General features: G+C 36.2%; 1 protein-coding gene and 1 non-coding gene across 2 annotated transcripts in view; one reads left to right on the forward strand and one right to left on the reverse strand.

The window, feature by feature from the left end:
- The window catches only part of EIF3H (eukaryotic translation initiation factor 3 subunit H), a 98751-nt gene that overhangs the window by 67884 nt on the left and 14110 nt on the right, over window positions 1-16757 (forward strand). The window lies entirely within an intron of this gene.
- Window positions 518-602, reverse strand: TRNAQ-UUG. Its single transcript has one exon. It is a non-coding gene; the product is annotated as a tRNA-Gln (tRNA).

Genomic DNA, 16757 nt, shown 5'->3' on the forward strand with positions numbered 1-16757 from the left:
CAAATTCTTGCATCTCTCTTTTGCTTTTTCTCTCCCTATCTTATCTGTATCTTTAAACTTAACTATCACTTTTGTGAGCATGTGAATTTTGTTATGAATTGAAGAACAGAATGTACTGTGTTTGAACTTTTAGCTCTTGCTAAGTTTTTCTTTCTTTAATGTTTTTTTTAATTATAAAAAGTTTATAGAATAATTTTTTAGACAATTTGGAAAACCGGAAAAGTTATTCATCTTATATCTCTTAACAGTGATTGTTAATGATTTGGTATATTTCCTTCAACTTAGAATGCTTTTTAAAATTTAAACTGCTTAAAAATGTTAATGTTAGCGTTTTTATTACCTTCTGTGTTTGTTTCACATTATAGTACATATAGTGAACTTAAATAATCTTTGTCATTGTTAAAGCTGTACTGTGAAAACTTTTTTTTTTAATTTATTTTTGAGAGACAGACATCATGAGCAAGGGAGGATCAGTGAGAGAGGGAGACACAGAATCTGAAACAAGCTGTCAACATAGAGCCTGACATGGGGCTTGAACCCATGAACTGTGAGATCATGACCTGAGCCAAAGTCAGACGCTCAACCGACTGAGCCACCCAGGCGCCCCTGTACTATTAAAACTCTTAAACACATGAATGTATCACAGTTAAATAAATCTTCCTGTCACCAGAAATACTAAGTAGTTTCTAATTTTGATGACCACTTAATAGAATAACTTTTTTTTTTTTTTCAAAATTTGAATTATAATCTTACCACTGATTTCTAGCAGAGGAATCAGTTAAAGGGTGTAAACATTTTTATGGCATATTGAAAAGGATGTGGGTTTGGTACCTGGGAAAGGCAGCTTTGAGTACTGGTGGTTACCTTTTTTATGAGGAAGTTACACATGTGACAAGTGGAAACACTAATACCTACTTCAATATGAAATATGGGGAGTATCTGACCTACTGATTGAAATATAATAGGTGCTCAGTAAGTAATTAGGAATTACCATGAGACAGTTATTATTACTGTGACTGCCTGAATGTAGGTTTTTATTTATTTATTTATTTTTTAACTTTAGAGAGAGAAAGAGAGTATACAAGTGGGAGAAAAGGGCAGAGGGAGGGAGAGAGAGAATCTGAAGCACGCTCGCCACTCAGTGCAGCTTTCAACATGAGGCTTGATCTCACAACCCTGGAATCATGACCCGAGCTAAAATCAAGAGTCCAATGCTCCAACCACTTGAGCCACTCAGGTGCCCCTTACTGACTTCTTGAGTCATTTCCCTCTTTTCTTCAAAGTTTTTGGTCATGCATAAAACTTTTTCGAGTGGTGGCATAATGTCATCAAAACATTTGTTTAAAAATATATGGTGACTTTTTTTTTTTTTTTGGCAAATCAATAGTTTTTCCAGGACAAATGTAAAATAATTTCCAAAGAATTATTTCCAAAAATAATGTATTTTGTAGCTAAAAATGGACAAGTCCCAACTACCAGAGCATCGTTCATAATACTTTTTTTTTTTAATATTTATTTTTTTTACTTTTTTGAGAGAGAGCAAGTGGAGGAGGGACAGAGAGAGAGGGAGACAGAGAATCCAGAGCATGTGCCATGAGTTCAGGGACATGGAGCTCGAACTCACAAACCATGAGATGAAGACCTGAGCTGAAATCAAGAGTCAGACATTTAACTGACTGAGCCACCCAGGCGCCCCACTTTTTTTTTTTTTTTTTTAAAGCACAAACCAGCAGAAGTCACACTATTGCAGTGAACTTTGTAAAACAGCTGCAAAGATAATGGCAAACACCATGGTTGGGGAGAAAGCTGTGTTGTTTCTTTTACAAAATGACTGTTAAATAATACTGCCTAATATCAATTAGGCATTTACTGTTAAGTGTGTGCGTTACTATATATTCAGCTTCCCAACTAATTACAATTGAGGTGTACAGAAGCATTCCTTCTTAACCTGTATGCTCTTCTTATATACAAGAGAAGTGGTAGTAATTTTCTTGTTCATCATGGAGAATCCATGGTTAAAGAGGAGAGAGTTTTTATTTACCAATTATTTTGTGAGCTGTGATACAAACAGGAAAAGTGTGTTAGGATCAGTACTGATAGAGAACAGAGTACTGAAACTACAGTTTTCAGCAGGTAAAGGGCATTGATAGCTACTACCACAGTGCTGACCCACACACTTCTTCATTTACAGGGAGAAGCTTCATTGGCTTTAAAATTTTTCTCCGATGCCCTCCTTTTTTTGTACCTGAACATCTATGCAAGTGGGTTGCAGTTTTTGAATCCATGTGTCTTATAATTAAAATTGCCAACCCTCTTTCCTTCTTTTTTTTTATACTCAGTAGAATTTTAAACTTCATGAAATAATGTTATTTCCTTTCTAATCTTAATTTAATGCAGAGGAAACTAGTGAAAATAATAAAATTAAAATTTCAGTCTGAGTGTTTATCTTCAGAATATGCTGAATGAAAAATCTGACTGTGCTTTTCTAGTACTGCCTGTACGGAGAAAGATGGCTGCATGAATCTTTCACATTAGAGAAGAGATCACATTTTTATGTCTTCTTTATGACCCAGTCAGTGCCAATAAAAGCTATTTCCATTCCTTCATATAATTTGCTAAAGTGGCATGTTTTAACTAAACATAGTATCCTAAGTAGCTTCACAGTGTTAGGTGTGAGTAAAAAAAAATCACAATTTTTAACATTAAGAATGTGATAGTGGGATGAGTAAAGTGTTCCCACTTTACTAAGCCTTGATAATTGTAATTTGTTTGAGGAAGAAGTTGATGAGATTGCTGTGCATATTTTAAAAACCACGTCTAAATATGGCAGTAGGTTATAAATAGCTGCAGAGCTTAATAAAATCAAGGGGTTAGAAATTAGTTCCCAGAATTTCCCTAGTTGAAATAGTAATTTCTAGGTGTAGTGTGTTCCTCGGACAGAGGTTTATATATGTATAAATAAATGCAGGCCTAGATGCAGGATCATCTGACAGTAACAAAATGCTTGTCGCTTTACCTTATGACCCGTAAGTCTGCAGAGGGAACTTCTAATTTAGTAGAACTAGAACGAGAAATACAGTGCCTTAGAAACACAACCTGTAACCCATGTCCTCCATCTCTATGTTGCATATTAAAACTCTGGAGATGATGTGCGTCACCTCTGTCACAGATATATAGTAGTTTTGTTATGGTTTTAATCTTAACTTTATTAAACTTTTATTTATATAATTAAAATTAGGATAATAACTTTTTTTAAAACTTGAAATCAGTGGTGTCCATCAGTGCCAAATGTCCATTAAAGGATCTGCCTGTGATACGAGTTTGAGAGACACTGTTCTAGTGGTTATTTGTCTGAAATAAAGTAAGTGATGGGGAGAAAATCTCATGACTCTCTTCACACCTCCTCCTTCTTCGGGGTTAGTCTGGGGCCTTTTTTGCGTGTGTGAGGAGCCCACATAGACTCATTAGTCTAGAACTCTTGTCCCTTCTGGAGCTGTGATCCCGTTTACCGTCCTTACTCTCTGACCACCCTTGTCGTTAGTCGTAAGGTTCCTAGTCCATATTTTTTAGTGAAACTGACTTTTTTCATTTATCTCTGTGGACTGTTAGCACCTAAAAGCACAATAGAGATAATTGATTCCATTTTTAAAACTTAGCAAAGAAACAAAATTTTATTCGTAGTAGGTTTTTAATCTGGTTTTTATCTGGTCTTCGCTAAAACTCTTTATTATAATTGCCACGCGATAAGCATTAAACCAAGTCATTTTTTCATTTGAGATAAAATCTAGATGATTTAAAAAATATTTTTATGGGCAGTGTGGTTATTTGGAGGCTTTCCTCTATTTTATTGTATTTAATGGAAGAGTAAAGATAGCAATTCAGGTCTCCTGTTTTCTTAGCCAGTGAATATTCTTTTGCACTGCATTATTTGGCAAGGTAGGAAGCCAGGTCTTTGACTCCCAAACTTGATTTCTTGGTTGTTATTAGCAGAGATAGTTTGTTCACTTTAAAAATGCAGAGAACTGTATAGGATTGCCCAGATACTTTCTTTAGGAGCATTTCAGCATTTGTGTACACTCAGGAACACCGGCTGTCATCCTGTGTGTTGTATCTGCTCTTCTACACTAGCATATGAGCTGCAAGAACCTCTTTTTAAAGTCTCCCTCACCCAGTGCTGGACAGCACCTAAATGTCTGGCATATTATAGATTGGAATAAATAACTGGTGAATATATGAAAGAATGGATGTATGAATTCACTGTTAAAATTTCTTTCCCCCAAAATACGAAGAGGAAGCATCTGTAAGCCATTTTATAATGCCTTTATTGAATGGAGTATTATAATCTTTACTGCAAGGTGGTGTGTGTGTGTATATATATATCCTTTGGGGATAAGGGAGAATTTGTTGTTGTTGTTAAGGTGATGTTACCTGGTTTGAAAATGCTTTGAAACATTGCAGATACTCTGATTAAACTCTGCATTTTAAGCAAATACTGTTTGATTTGCCTTTGGCACAATTTCTTGGCATAAGCTGCTGGCTCTGTATCTATGGACATTGCTGTGAGGGACCACCTTTTTTTTTTTTTTTATGGGATGGAAGAAATAATCTGAAATAAGTTCAGGGAAAATAAAACAAAGATAGCCCTTCCCTAGATAGTTATTTATGCTTCCCTAGATATATATTTATTTATAGTTAGGCAGTTTATTTCTATCAGTGTCGCCCATAGAGGTTAATTCTATTTCAAACATCTGGCAGGATCCTTCCTGCCAATTGCGGAAGAGAATTATTTGGTCTGTTTTGTAGCCTTCCTGTATCTTTCTGTACGATTTTCTTGCCTTTCAATGATTTTTATTCCCCCCTACACACTGTATTTCATCTTCCTCTCTAATCCAAGAGGCTGTTCATAGAAAAACATCTTTAGGAGCTTCAGATTACATAGTGACAGCTGATTAGACGTGTCTCCATAATGGCTTCTAGAGGTGGCTGTAAAAACTGTAAAAGATAACAGGATTACTGAGTTACTTGAGGATGGTGTTACTGTGTGTCTTTAGAACTATGTACCTCCAAGATACATTTGTAACATTGCAGAATATGATTTGTGCTAAGCATATTTTTATAATGTTCATATTTTTGGTAGAGACCAGCCTTTCCCCAAAATGTGTATTCTTCTCAAATACAGAAAGGATCTCTCTGTATTAGAATCACAAGCCCCTCCTTGTGTTTACAACACTCTTAGCTTACAAGTCCCATTCATTATCACCTTGTGGATAAGGGCATATATTTTCTCCTGTCCACTTTGGGGATTACTAGTCTTGGTCACAGAGTGGTTCAGGTGAAGCCTCCATCCAGCTTTCCTCACAGTGGACTTTCTGGTCTCGGTAGGACAGGGTAAGAGTGACATTCTGTTGGGTATCTTGGTGAAAGCTGGACTTTCCTCTGGTCCTTTGGCCTGGCATTCTTATTCTTTCTGATAGTGTTGTTCCCTTTAGTGATCTCAGTGCTGTCCTGCTGTTGTTTGGCTATCCCTGAAGTGAATTGATTATTGCTTCATACCTTGTCTCTCTTTCTCTCCCCCTCTCCCCACATACATACATACATAAAGAGAAACAAATCCCTAAATGAGACCACGTTGGCTTGCTCTCTACTGCATCTCAGTAGTTGTTACTCTCTTTTCACTCTTGAGCCCCTTTGAGAATTTGGTGAAAGCTATAGACCTTCTCTCTACAAAAGTGCATATGCATGTGGTTTGGGGACAAGGAGATTTTAAGGGGAAAGGTAACATGGCCTTGTTAAAAACAAGCCACAGGGTTTCTAACCTCAGATTTATTGTGGCTGCTATAAGGATTTCTGCTTGATGATTTTCTCAGCACAGAACTCTGTATTCCTTATCCTGTAAAAATAAGTTTGGATGAAGCAGAGCAAGTAGGGAAAGAGGTGGGGGACAAAAAAGGGTGAATGGAGAGTATGGTTATAAGTACTTCTGTTTCTCTGTTTTAAGTAATACATAGGAAACTATTTGCCCTTCCTAACCTTTTCTTAAGTTTGATCATTTGCCATTTTTGCCAGCTTTCCCATATTTAGTTTATAGCTATTCTTAAAAGATCGTGTCCCTTTGGCTTTCTTCTTATAGCATCTTTAATACTGGTTTTCTAAGTCTAAGTTGTCCTGATGTTTGAAGGTAAAGGAAACTATCTTTGGACGGTTGAAGCTGCCAGAGTGGAGCTAGTAGGGGCATGTTGTAAAGCTGTTTGCTGTATCTGATTGAGTTTAGCTATTTTACTTCTGGGTGGCAGTTTCTCCAGTAACCTTTACCTAGTCGCCACATAAGCCGGCATTACTGCTCACTCCTACCCATCCCTTCATTCTCATTGTTGTTTTTAAAGTCACCTGTTGGGAGGGGACATGGAGCTTATTTCCTTTCTTTGCAAGAGTTATAAATGGAATCAGGAGATAGAAACTTATATAGTACAATGCAATTATAGTGTTACATGCATAGTAATAATAGGACACCAAGATTACCTTTTCTTGAAATCTAATTTCTGTAGCTTGTCTCTTTCTTTATTGAATCTGTTCTTTATTGTACTGAATATAATTAGCTTATAGTTTCAGTATCTAAGAAGTATTTTTTAAATTTTGTCATCCTTATTCATGCCAGATTGGGTTTTGATCATATTCATATTTATACATACGAATTCAGTTTCATGAAATGGTATGTTACAGCTTCGTAGATTTTATTTTTTGTAGTCACACATACAACCTCTAATCCCCTTCTCCATTTTCCTGATTCCCCCCTACTCCCATATGGAGATGGGTGAAGAGAGTTTATACACTTGGTGACCAACTTAATCAAACCCAGTTTTCCAGAAACTGACTTTGACCGAGATAAGTGCTATACGTGACTTCTGGATTCTAATTTCCATTTCTGGGTAACAGGTGATGGTGAAGACCTATTGAGTTTTTCTTGATTATTTAGTACACAGAGCTCTTGCTGTAAATGATTTCATTTAATCCTCTTTTAACTACTTTCTGAAGTAGATACTGGTTTTCCCCTCATTTTATAACAGAGGAGACCTGGGCTAAAATAATCTTGTTTTAGATTATATAACTAATGTGTGATAAATATGGTATCTTGGCTAGAACTGCCATAACAAAACACAGTAAACTGGGTGGTTTAAACAACAGGCATTTATTTCTCACAGTTTTGGAGACTAGAAATCCAAGGTTAAGGTGCCAGCAGGGTTGTCACTTTCAACTGTGTCTTTACATGACTTAGAATACTCAGTACTGCCTGTGGATGGAGAGAGAGAAAGAACGAGAGTGCACTTGAGCACATAGAAGCAGGCTCTGTGTCTCTCTTCTTATGTGGTGTCTAAAGGGCACTCATCTCTGTGTAAAGGCCTCACCTTCATGGCCTCAACTGAATCTAATTACTTTCCAAAGGCCCCATCTTTAAACACCATCACATTGGGGTTTAAGGCTTTAACATAAGAATTTGGGGGTGGGTCATAATTCAGTCTATAGCAGATGGTATTCAGACCAGATTGGCTACTTCAGATTCTGAATAGTCTGGTACCCTGTTCTGTTCCCTGCTCCCACAGTTTAGGAGTGCTGCTATCTAGGTTATTTGGTGAGCATGGTAAATGTAGGCAAGTTAGTAGAAATAGAAAATTCTGTTGATTTGAGTGTACATACTCCTTTAATATTACATATCTATTGCACAAATCTTTTGCCAAAAATCATGGAAAACAAGGCCAAGAATAGGTAAGAAAACAAAATGCATACCCAATAATCACTCCCTGGAGAGCCATTGCCATTACCATTTTATCGTATTTCTTTCTAGTCTTTCTCCTTACAAGGAGGGAGCAACCCAGGTTGTTTACATATTGGCATTTATATGGTTTATAGTTTTATATATCTGCTTTTTTTAGTAGCATCTCATGAGCATTTTCCCATGCCAATTAGAAATTTTTTAGAAGCATTCTGAATGCCTTGGAGAAAATAAATTTGAGACCATTTCAGAAGGTAGATGACTGTGAGTTGAGTGTGGAAGATGACTCAGAGTGCTCCATACTGAGGTAGAAAACCCACAAGTAGTAGGGTTTGAGGGTGGGATGGATAAAGCCAGTTTGTACCTTTATATTGTGTAGTACCTATGGGACTTTCCCCTGAAAATGCTCAGTAAGCCAGAGCAAAGTTGGTGGGAGGTAAAAATTTTAAATTGCCATTATCGTATGGCATTTTCTAGCTGGGGAAATTAAAGCTCAGGAGAGATAAATGCATTAACTACCACCAGCTTGTTGGGCAGCCAAATTGAAGAGGCTACTTTTTAGAAGACTGTGTCACTATAACTTTATGAGGCTTCTAGCACAGGTGGTGCTCAGTAAATGTTTCAGAATGAACAGTTTTGTTTGTACACTGCAAATAATACCTGCCCAAAGCGATCATTTGTTCTCTATTTTGAATATTTACTGCTTACTGCTAATGCATCTCATTCTATTTTTTGAACAACTGGAGTTTGAATTGATAGGGGATGAAACTATTAATTCATTTTGGCAAACCTTTTTCCTTTTTTTTTTTTTTGATAGCTTGTACAGACTATTTTGTGTGTTATAAAAATTTTCACGAGACCATTCTTTCCTTGTTTTACATTAAAAATGTAGATTTATCAGAAAGGTAAAGCAGGTGTGATTATTCTATTATGGAAATGTCTCCTGTTTCTCAAAAAGTTGCATAGTACTTTTGCTTTGAAACCTTACATGAACACTTTATATTAGGGTTAAGTACTAGGGAAAGTCTTAACCTACTATGAGATCTGATGTTTTTCTTCCTTTGAATAATATAAATGACCGTGTTTGCCTTATTGCTTTGATTGCCAGAATGCTCAGAGCCAAATTTGTGTATTTTAATAAAAATTTCCATGGCTTGCTTTATTTTGTTCAGGTCTCTGCCTCACCTGCAATTTCTTCTTTCTATATTCTGATTTATACTTTGCATAGTCCTGATTTACTGATTATTTTTGTGTTTTATAGCAGGCTACTTCCTGTCCTTTGTGATACATAGTAAGATTGATATATAATTATATATATGTCTGTGTGTATAATTTCCTAATAATTGTGACCTTTCTAGTACATTAACAAAAAGCGTGTTTTTGAAATATTCCATTTTTTTTTTCCTGAATAGTTTAAGGACTTGACTTTGGGCTAGCATTAATGTAATGCCTGATATATTGCTGTAAATATGACAGAGCTGTTCCCTGTCCTCACGAAAAACCTGTAACCTACAATGAAATACATGATTTCTAAATCTCTTTTGATTTTCTAACATATCATGCTCTTAATTGTAGAAGAGGTAGCATTGGTCAATAGGCAGTTCTTCAAGAGAGGATTCTTCATGGTGATGAATGAGAAGGTCTATAGCCTTTGGTCCTGTCCAGGTGTATTTACTTTGTATAAATAGATCTTAGATGACATATAATGAACTTTTTAGTTACTCTCTATCATCTACTTACCTACATGTGTTTTTATGACCCGTGTGTGTGTGTGTGTGTGTGTGTGTGTGTGTGTGTGTGTGTGTGTAATGTTTTAAATTCTTATAACCTCAAAGAAATAGGATCTCTTGTGTATGTTTCATGACCTGGTTAGGAAGGTAACAATATGAAATTGTTACAGGATGTACACGTTATTTTCTGTAAAGAGTCCAATTGATTTCATAAAAGACTTTTTGAGACATATTAAAACCTCAAAAAAACCTGATTTCCTCTAATTTTTAAATCTCTTACTAGTTTTAAAAGAGTTGTGCCCCCCACCGCCCACTGCTTCCCTTATCTTCAGGTTGGCATTAGAAGGAATTATTGGTCAGAATTCATAAGTACTCTAAAGAAGAAATTAAACCACCCAAGGCAAATGAACTATGAAAAAAACATTTCTGTAAGATTATTAAGAAAGGCAGTATTTTTATTATTTCTTTTAAAAATAAAACAGATTAGTTTTTAAGTAGAGTACAATATATATCAGGCACTTAATGTGAAAAATGAACTGTTACCAAAATCCTGAAGCATTCACAGGGGTGGCCTTAATAACAGATGTATTAAGTGAAGAAAGAATTAACATATGATACAGACTTGGGTGAAAACAATATGGAAGTTTTAAGACACGTGTACCCCATAGTTCTCTCCACCCAAAGTCGACTCTTATTTAAGTCTTTTTTTCAAATGCACATTCTGTTTGCTTAAATTACATCTGCTACTAGCTTTGAACACTTCCTACAACGTATGTGCAGCTTGGCAGAGTCTGATATGAAGAGGAAAGCACAGAATAGTTTGTCTCATTAAATAATGAGAGAAAATCTTTACAGTTCATAGCCTGTGGGTGCTCACTGGTGCTGCTGGGAAGGAGGCTTATAATTATTTTCTTTTTTTTTTTTTTAATGTTTTGTTTATTTCTGAGAGAGAGAGAGAGAGAAACAGAAACGTGAGCAGGGGAGGGTCAGAGAGAGAGAGGGAGACACAGACTCTGAAGCAGGCTCCAGGCTCTGAGCTAGCTGTCAGCACAGAGCCCGATGTGGGGCTCGAACCCACGAACCACGAGATCATGACCTGAGCTGAAGTCGGAGGCTTAACCGACTGAGCCACCCAGGCGCCCCTATAATTATTTTCTTAAAAGTCCTCCTTAGGTTAGCCCTCATGCTCAGATAGGAGGTTTTGATGTATTCCACTTCCCTGTCATGTTTGTCGTAATCGTTGAGCTCTGCTGTACAGTGTGGGGTTTGTTTGCTTGCTTACTTTAAAGCCATTTGTCTCTTCACTGAGCTTAGTAGATTTCTTTGCTGCAAAGAGCATCTACTGCATCTTGTCTCTGTTTCTTACTTGATGTGTTTGTGCATGTCATCTTTGATCTAAGCCAGTTCTTAGTTACAAAGTAATATTGGCATAAGTTTCAAATAGTAAAATAGAATGCAGTGTTTTAGAAGTTTGATTACATATTTGTGATAACTATGGACTTTGACATTTAAAAACCTTTGAAGGTAGTTTTATCACTTAAAATCTTACTGGTATTGCTAAATTATTGATTGATTTAGTGGTCAACAAACAAACATGCCTGAGCTGTATTTTCTCGAAACATAGACATTGAGTATTTCTGTTCTGTTTGTGTGTTATGCTTTGTTGGCTCAGAAATAATTAACACTTGATGAATAAAAAGAGATGAAATTCTGTAAGTGGATGGTTGCCTGGGCTTTGGAGTCACTGAGTCTGAAGTCAGATTGAGTCCTGCCACTTTACAAGCTGTGTCAAACAGTTTGTCTAAGACAGTTTCAGTAATGGTGATGAGCTCGTTACAGTGTCTGTGAGGAATATGGTCAGATAACATTTGTGGACGGGAACTCTGACATAATAAATGCTCATTGAGTGGTAGTTTCTCTCCTGGTGTTTAGGTCTGCCCTTCCCCCAGGCTATATATATGTGGATATTTTAAATATAATTTTATCGTATATTTTAAAATAATTTGGATCTTTTGATATAGTACTGAGTCACTAAATAAGAGTATGTCCATTAAGTTGTCTCAAATTTCTGAAATTTAAATTAGGTTATTTTGTCTTTTCAAAGTTAACTAATAAGACATCTATAAAACACTTTTTTTCCTTAACCTGACAGGCATTATCTCGAGTTTGAAACTATGCTATAGCTTTAACTTTCTGCTTTCAGCTCATCCCAGCCAACTGCTTGTTTTTCACTGAGAAATGATCTTTTAGTGGGGTTCACTTCAGATAATAAAATAAAAAAGATGATTTTAAAGACAAGGGTGAGGAATTGAAGGAGAAAGAATGCTGGCTACTTATTCTACTGAAATAAGCTTTTAATCCATTCATTGTCCTTCTCAGTGATCTTCAAGAGAACTCATATCTCAAGCTTGTTTGTTGTTTGCCAGTGTAACTCCAGATATAGCATTTAAATATAAAACAACATATTATTTTCAGTGTTTTCATATTTGGAGATAAAAACAAGAGAAAGCCTAACAAATGTGGTGGATTTTTGAAAGGAATCGTTATTGGGCAGACTGCCTCAGTTAAGACAGTTTTAGCTGTAGGCAATTTAAAATTGACTGTTTTGCAAAGAGGATATCTGGAAAAAGTGAATATGAATATCCTGGTGCCAAACTTTGAACAGTTATTCAGTGTTGTAAACCAGGCTCTCCTTTGCTTGGGAGAGGCTTAACCAATTAAGACAATTGTAAAGGTTGAAGAAATTTATAAAACTTCGGCTCATTTTTATAATCCTTCCAAATTTTGTAGCACCACCTCAACTGCCTGTTAAGTATAGCTTTTGTATTAGTAATAGGAGTTGGTGTAGTAGTAACTATCAGTTTATTTTTGAAATCCATTTGCTGTGCCCTGTATATCAATCCTTTGAGTGTTTGCTCTTTAAGCTAAGAATGCTTAAAAAGTTCTTTCCTAAACTTCTCACTCTACAGTTCTCAGCCCTTCTGTTGGATATTACCATCATTTAAAAATAGTCCCCCCTCCAAAATAGCTTTCCTCTTGCTCTTCATCTTTGGGAACTACCCTAGGAATATTTGGTTATTAACTCAGAAGTAAATATCATTGGTTGAAATTGCTGGTTGGGTTTCTTTCTGTTAAATATGAGAATTTTAGAACAAAAGTGAAAGCGTGCCTAACCCTGGACCATTTCTTGAAAGATGCCTTTAAATGCTTGTTTCTTATTTCATTGACCTGTATTAACTCAGCAGTAAGGAGTTTGTGGTATTGAGGAGGCTTCTTTTTTTTTTTTTTTTTTTTTTTTTTTTCCTTCTCAGTTTTCTTTTTGTGTTGTTGTTGTTGTTGTTGTTGTTGTTGTTGTTGTGATCCTTTTTGTTCTGAAGTGTGAAGCACTCCTTAAATAAGAGTGAACTTTATCTCTGCCTGGGCACATCTTTTGTGCTGTCCTCTTAAAACACCAGCCCAGTAAAGTGAGTCCAGCTGGGCATAAGAAGACAACATAGTTCTATCTCCCACTCACCCAGAGCTTGTGGGCTAGGATAAGGCATCATCATAGCCACTTCCAGAAAGCATGAGCTTCCTCCCCTTCCCTGTTACCTTTGTTCTTGTGGCTAAATTGGGTCTCTTGTGTGTGTCTTAAGCACCCACCCCAGTATAACTCCCTAGAGAAACTAACTGAGCCACAAAAGTAATGACGACATTCACCTGGGAGATTAGAATCTGCCATCACCGTTCCTTATTTCCTGTGTAAAATTTACTGGCATGTCACCATTTCATGATTTTTTCCTTGTGTCTTCCATAGACCAGAGGGGTGAAAGGTGTGAGCTGGTGAGGCAGCTCAGATAGTTGAGTGGTAGTAGCTGCCAGGAGCATGGTTTTGAGACCATTTAAAGGACAGTCTGCTCGGATTCCTTATCCCTGCTTAAGTTTACCAGGATACTTCTGTAGGGTTTGGTTTTGTACTTTTTGAAAATGTGGGTTGGAGGAAGAGGAAAGGAAACACTTTGTGGGTCAAGGTAGATAAGAGTCACACATCTGTGTCAACGTTAGACAGAGGACACAGTCCTAAAAGTCTGCAAAGAAAGCAATTCGCTTGGCTGGCTGTGAGTTTTTTCTTGTTCCTCAGCTTGTATATAATAGAAAAAATATCACATAAAAATTCTTTCTGTTGAATTAAATGTACCTCTTTGACCCATGTGCCGGAGGCTCATGTGAAGTAGTCCTGGTGAGAACTGGGCCTCAATGTACCTAACTTTATATGGAAGCTCCTGCTGCACCTCATGCCCATCTTTTCAAAGATCCCTTGCAGCCCTTTTCGATCCTTTCTTTCTAACGTCCAGGAGGACATTCTTTAAGTTGCGTTTTTAATTTTTAAAGTTGGGGTAGTGAGTCCAAACCAAAATAGGGAATATCCAGAAATTTTACACGGAATAGGCCCAGAATAGATTTCTTCTGTAATAGTGAAATTCTAGTGCCTTGTATATTTTCAAAAGCAATTTTATCAACTTAACCTGTCTTGTTTGTACCCCTTAAAATTTAATATTTATTTGCCATCTTTAGGTCATACGAAAATGCTTATGACTTTAAAAATAAGTTTTTATTAGGGGCGCCAGGACGGTTCAGTCGGTTAAGAATACAGCTCTCCATTTTGGCCTAGGTAATGATCTCAGGGTTTGTGAATTTGAGTCCCACATCGGGCTCCGCACTGATAGTGTGAAGCCTCCCTGTGATTATTTCTCCCTTTCTCTCTGTCCCTTCAGTGTGTGCGTGCTCTTTCTCCATCTTCTCCATATTGCTCTTCTCCATATTCATCAAAATAAATGAATACTTAAAAAAAAAGTTTTTATTAGAGCTTTGTAAAACCTTGTGTGTCATGATTTTCCAATCCATAGAATGGAAAAATGGAAGTAGTCTCCTAATCGCCAACCCCCCACGTCCCTTGCCCCAAGTTCTACCAGCATAGAAGGTCTCTTAACTTCTTGGTTCTCAGAATTAAATACATTCGAGCAGTGTTAACTCCAGAGGGCTACATGCCTCGTATTCCTCAGTCTCTTCCTAGCTAAGAGTAACACTTCATTTTCATTTTTGTCCAAGGGGCTTAAAGTAGGTAAGATTCTGGATGAAGAAGGAATTTAGAGGTTTGCTACAGTCATAGAGGGTTTTTAAAAAATTTTTTTGTTTTTAGTTTTTTTTTTTAAATCTCCTGCATCCTGAAAATGCTATTATAAAAGCTTTTGTGTTCAGTCTATTTGGGGAGAGACTTAGTAAGATTACTGACTGTTTTTCAGAGTAATTCATTTTTAAGTATTAATGTTTGCTGGAGGCTATGCTTTAGTCTATAGAAAATTATAACTTATAATTAGCATAGCCAGTGAACAGTGTGGAGTCACAACATTTTCGCTGTGATGGGCTCTTAGATCTTTCTGGAGATGGGAAAGCTAAACATCAGAAAGCAGCCATTACCTGGACAGCAGGATCCCCCATGGGAAAAATCTAAGCATTGATTTGAAAACCTAGATCTCAATATTCCAGGTCTTTTCTTTTTTTCTACTGTTGCAATTGAATCTAATTTCTGCTTATGTTATAGCTAAATTGTACATTGACACATATTTTGGAAGTACTGATTTAAAGAAATCATCCTATACAGTCATGTTTGTAATGTCAGTTGCTTGGTAATTTCTCCCCATCTTCTCCTCCTCCCCCGCGCCCCGCTTTTAAAATTTTTTTTCATGTTTGTTTTATTTATTTTTGAGAGACAGAGACAGAACACGAGTGGAGGAGGGGCAGAGAGAGAGAGAGAGAGAGAGAGAGGGAGGGAGAGAATCTGAAGCAGGCTCCAGGCTCTGAGCTGTTAGCACAGAATGTGACACGGGGCTTGAACCCACGAACCATGAGATCATGACCTGAGCCGAAGTCAGACGCTTAACCTACTGAGCCACCCAGGCTCCCCCTCCTTGTCCTTTTTAAATGAATAGTAAATTTGGTCTGGCTCCTATTTTATTTGTGATATTAGAACTTTTCATAAGTTAACTTTGATTAAATTTCATTTGCCAAGTTGGTGATTTTATTTTAATTAAAAAGAGGGAATTTTAAAGCACAAGGAGACCATAGCAGTGATTCTATACCATATTTATGTGGTTGATATGAATCTGTTAAACTAGCTGGGAAGGAGGTCTGTCCTGTGCCAGAGAAACAAAAATTTAAGATTAATGATAATTGACACAAGATCGTCATACTAATTTTATACTGCTTCTTGAGGCCATCATATTGTATATAGAAAGAAAAACTAAGAAACATAATTCTTGAATAATTAAAAAGTTGACTGGCATATTTTATCAGGAGAAATAGAACTTCCCTTGGAATTAAGCAGATTTGTAATGTTGAAAAGTAAGATTGTGCCCATCTGAGAAAGGTTCTTTTGTACTTTATGATCCTGAATCCTTTTTGCTTTATAGAACCATAGTGCTGTAACCAAGGAAATGACAAACATATAACTTTACTTTTGCTAAAACCTGATTAAGAGTTTTACAAATGGAGTAGATTCAGAGTTAAGCAAATATATTCATTCCACATAGTTGTGCATTCATTATAATAGAAATAGCTTGGATAGTAGGTTGACTATAAAATTCTCTCCTGTATTACATATTTGCTACTCATTATTGGGCTATATTGATTTTAAAGATTTTAATCTTTATTTATTATATTCTCAGTTTGCACCTATTTTTCTAGTAATACTGCTTTAAGTTGATAATACACATTATACTCATTAACGTGAAGGGAGTAAAAGTCAACCTTTTCATTCTGTACATGGTGATTAACATATAACTAATGAAAAATTAATATCTATTAACACAAAAGAGCACACAAGAAAAGAGTTCTTTTTAAAATTTAGCATATGCAGCAGGGGGCACCAAATGAAGGCAAAAATGAATTCTTCTATTTTAAATCAGCTACAGCTTGTATTCTGTTCGTATTTAAGTAATGTGGTAGTTAATTGTTTCCCTTTCATTTTCTTGATGATTTTAACTTCTCAGTTCTAAAATCTGTGTTGAAGAAGACATTGATAACTATTCTCATTTATTAATTCAAATTTCTTAAAACCAACGAGTTTAGCAATTACACATATTTTTTCTTAAACATTGACTATTTTTAAGAGTTTTGAGAAGGGAGTGGAAACAACATTTAATAAATAATTTCAGTTTTAGAATGAGGCATTATTATTGTGTTTTTGGTAACTTTTCTACAACATGTTATTTCATCAATGA

This window comes from Hyaena hyaena, unplaced genomic scaffold (genome assembly GCF_003009895.1).
Source record: "Hyaena hyaena isolate Hyena2069 unplaced genomic scaffold, ASM300989v1 scaffold_26, whole genome shotgun sequence".
Taxonomy (NCBI): domain Eukaryota; kingdom Metazoa; phylum Chordata; class Mammalia; order Carnivora; family Hyaenidae; genus Hyaena; species Hyaena hyaena.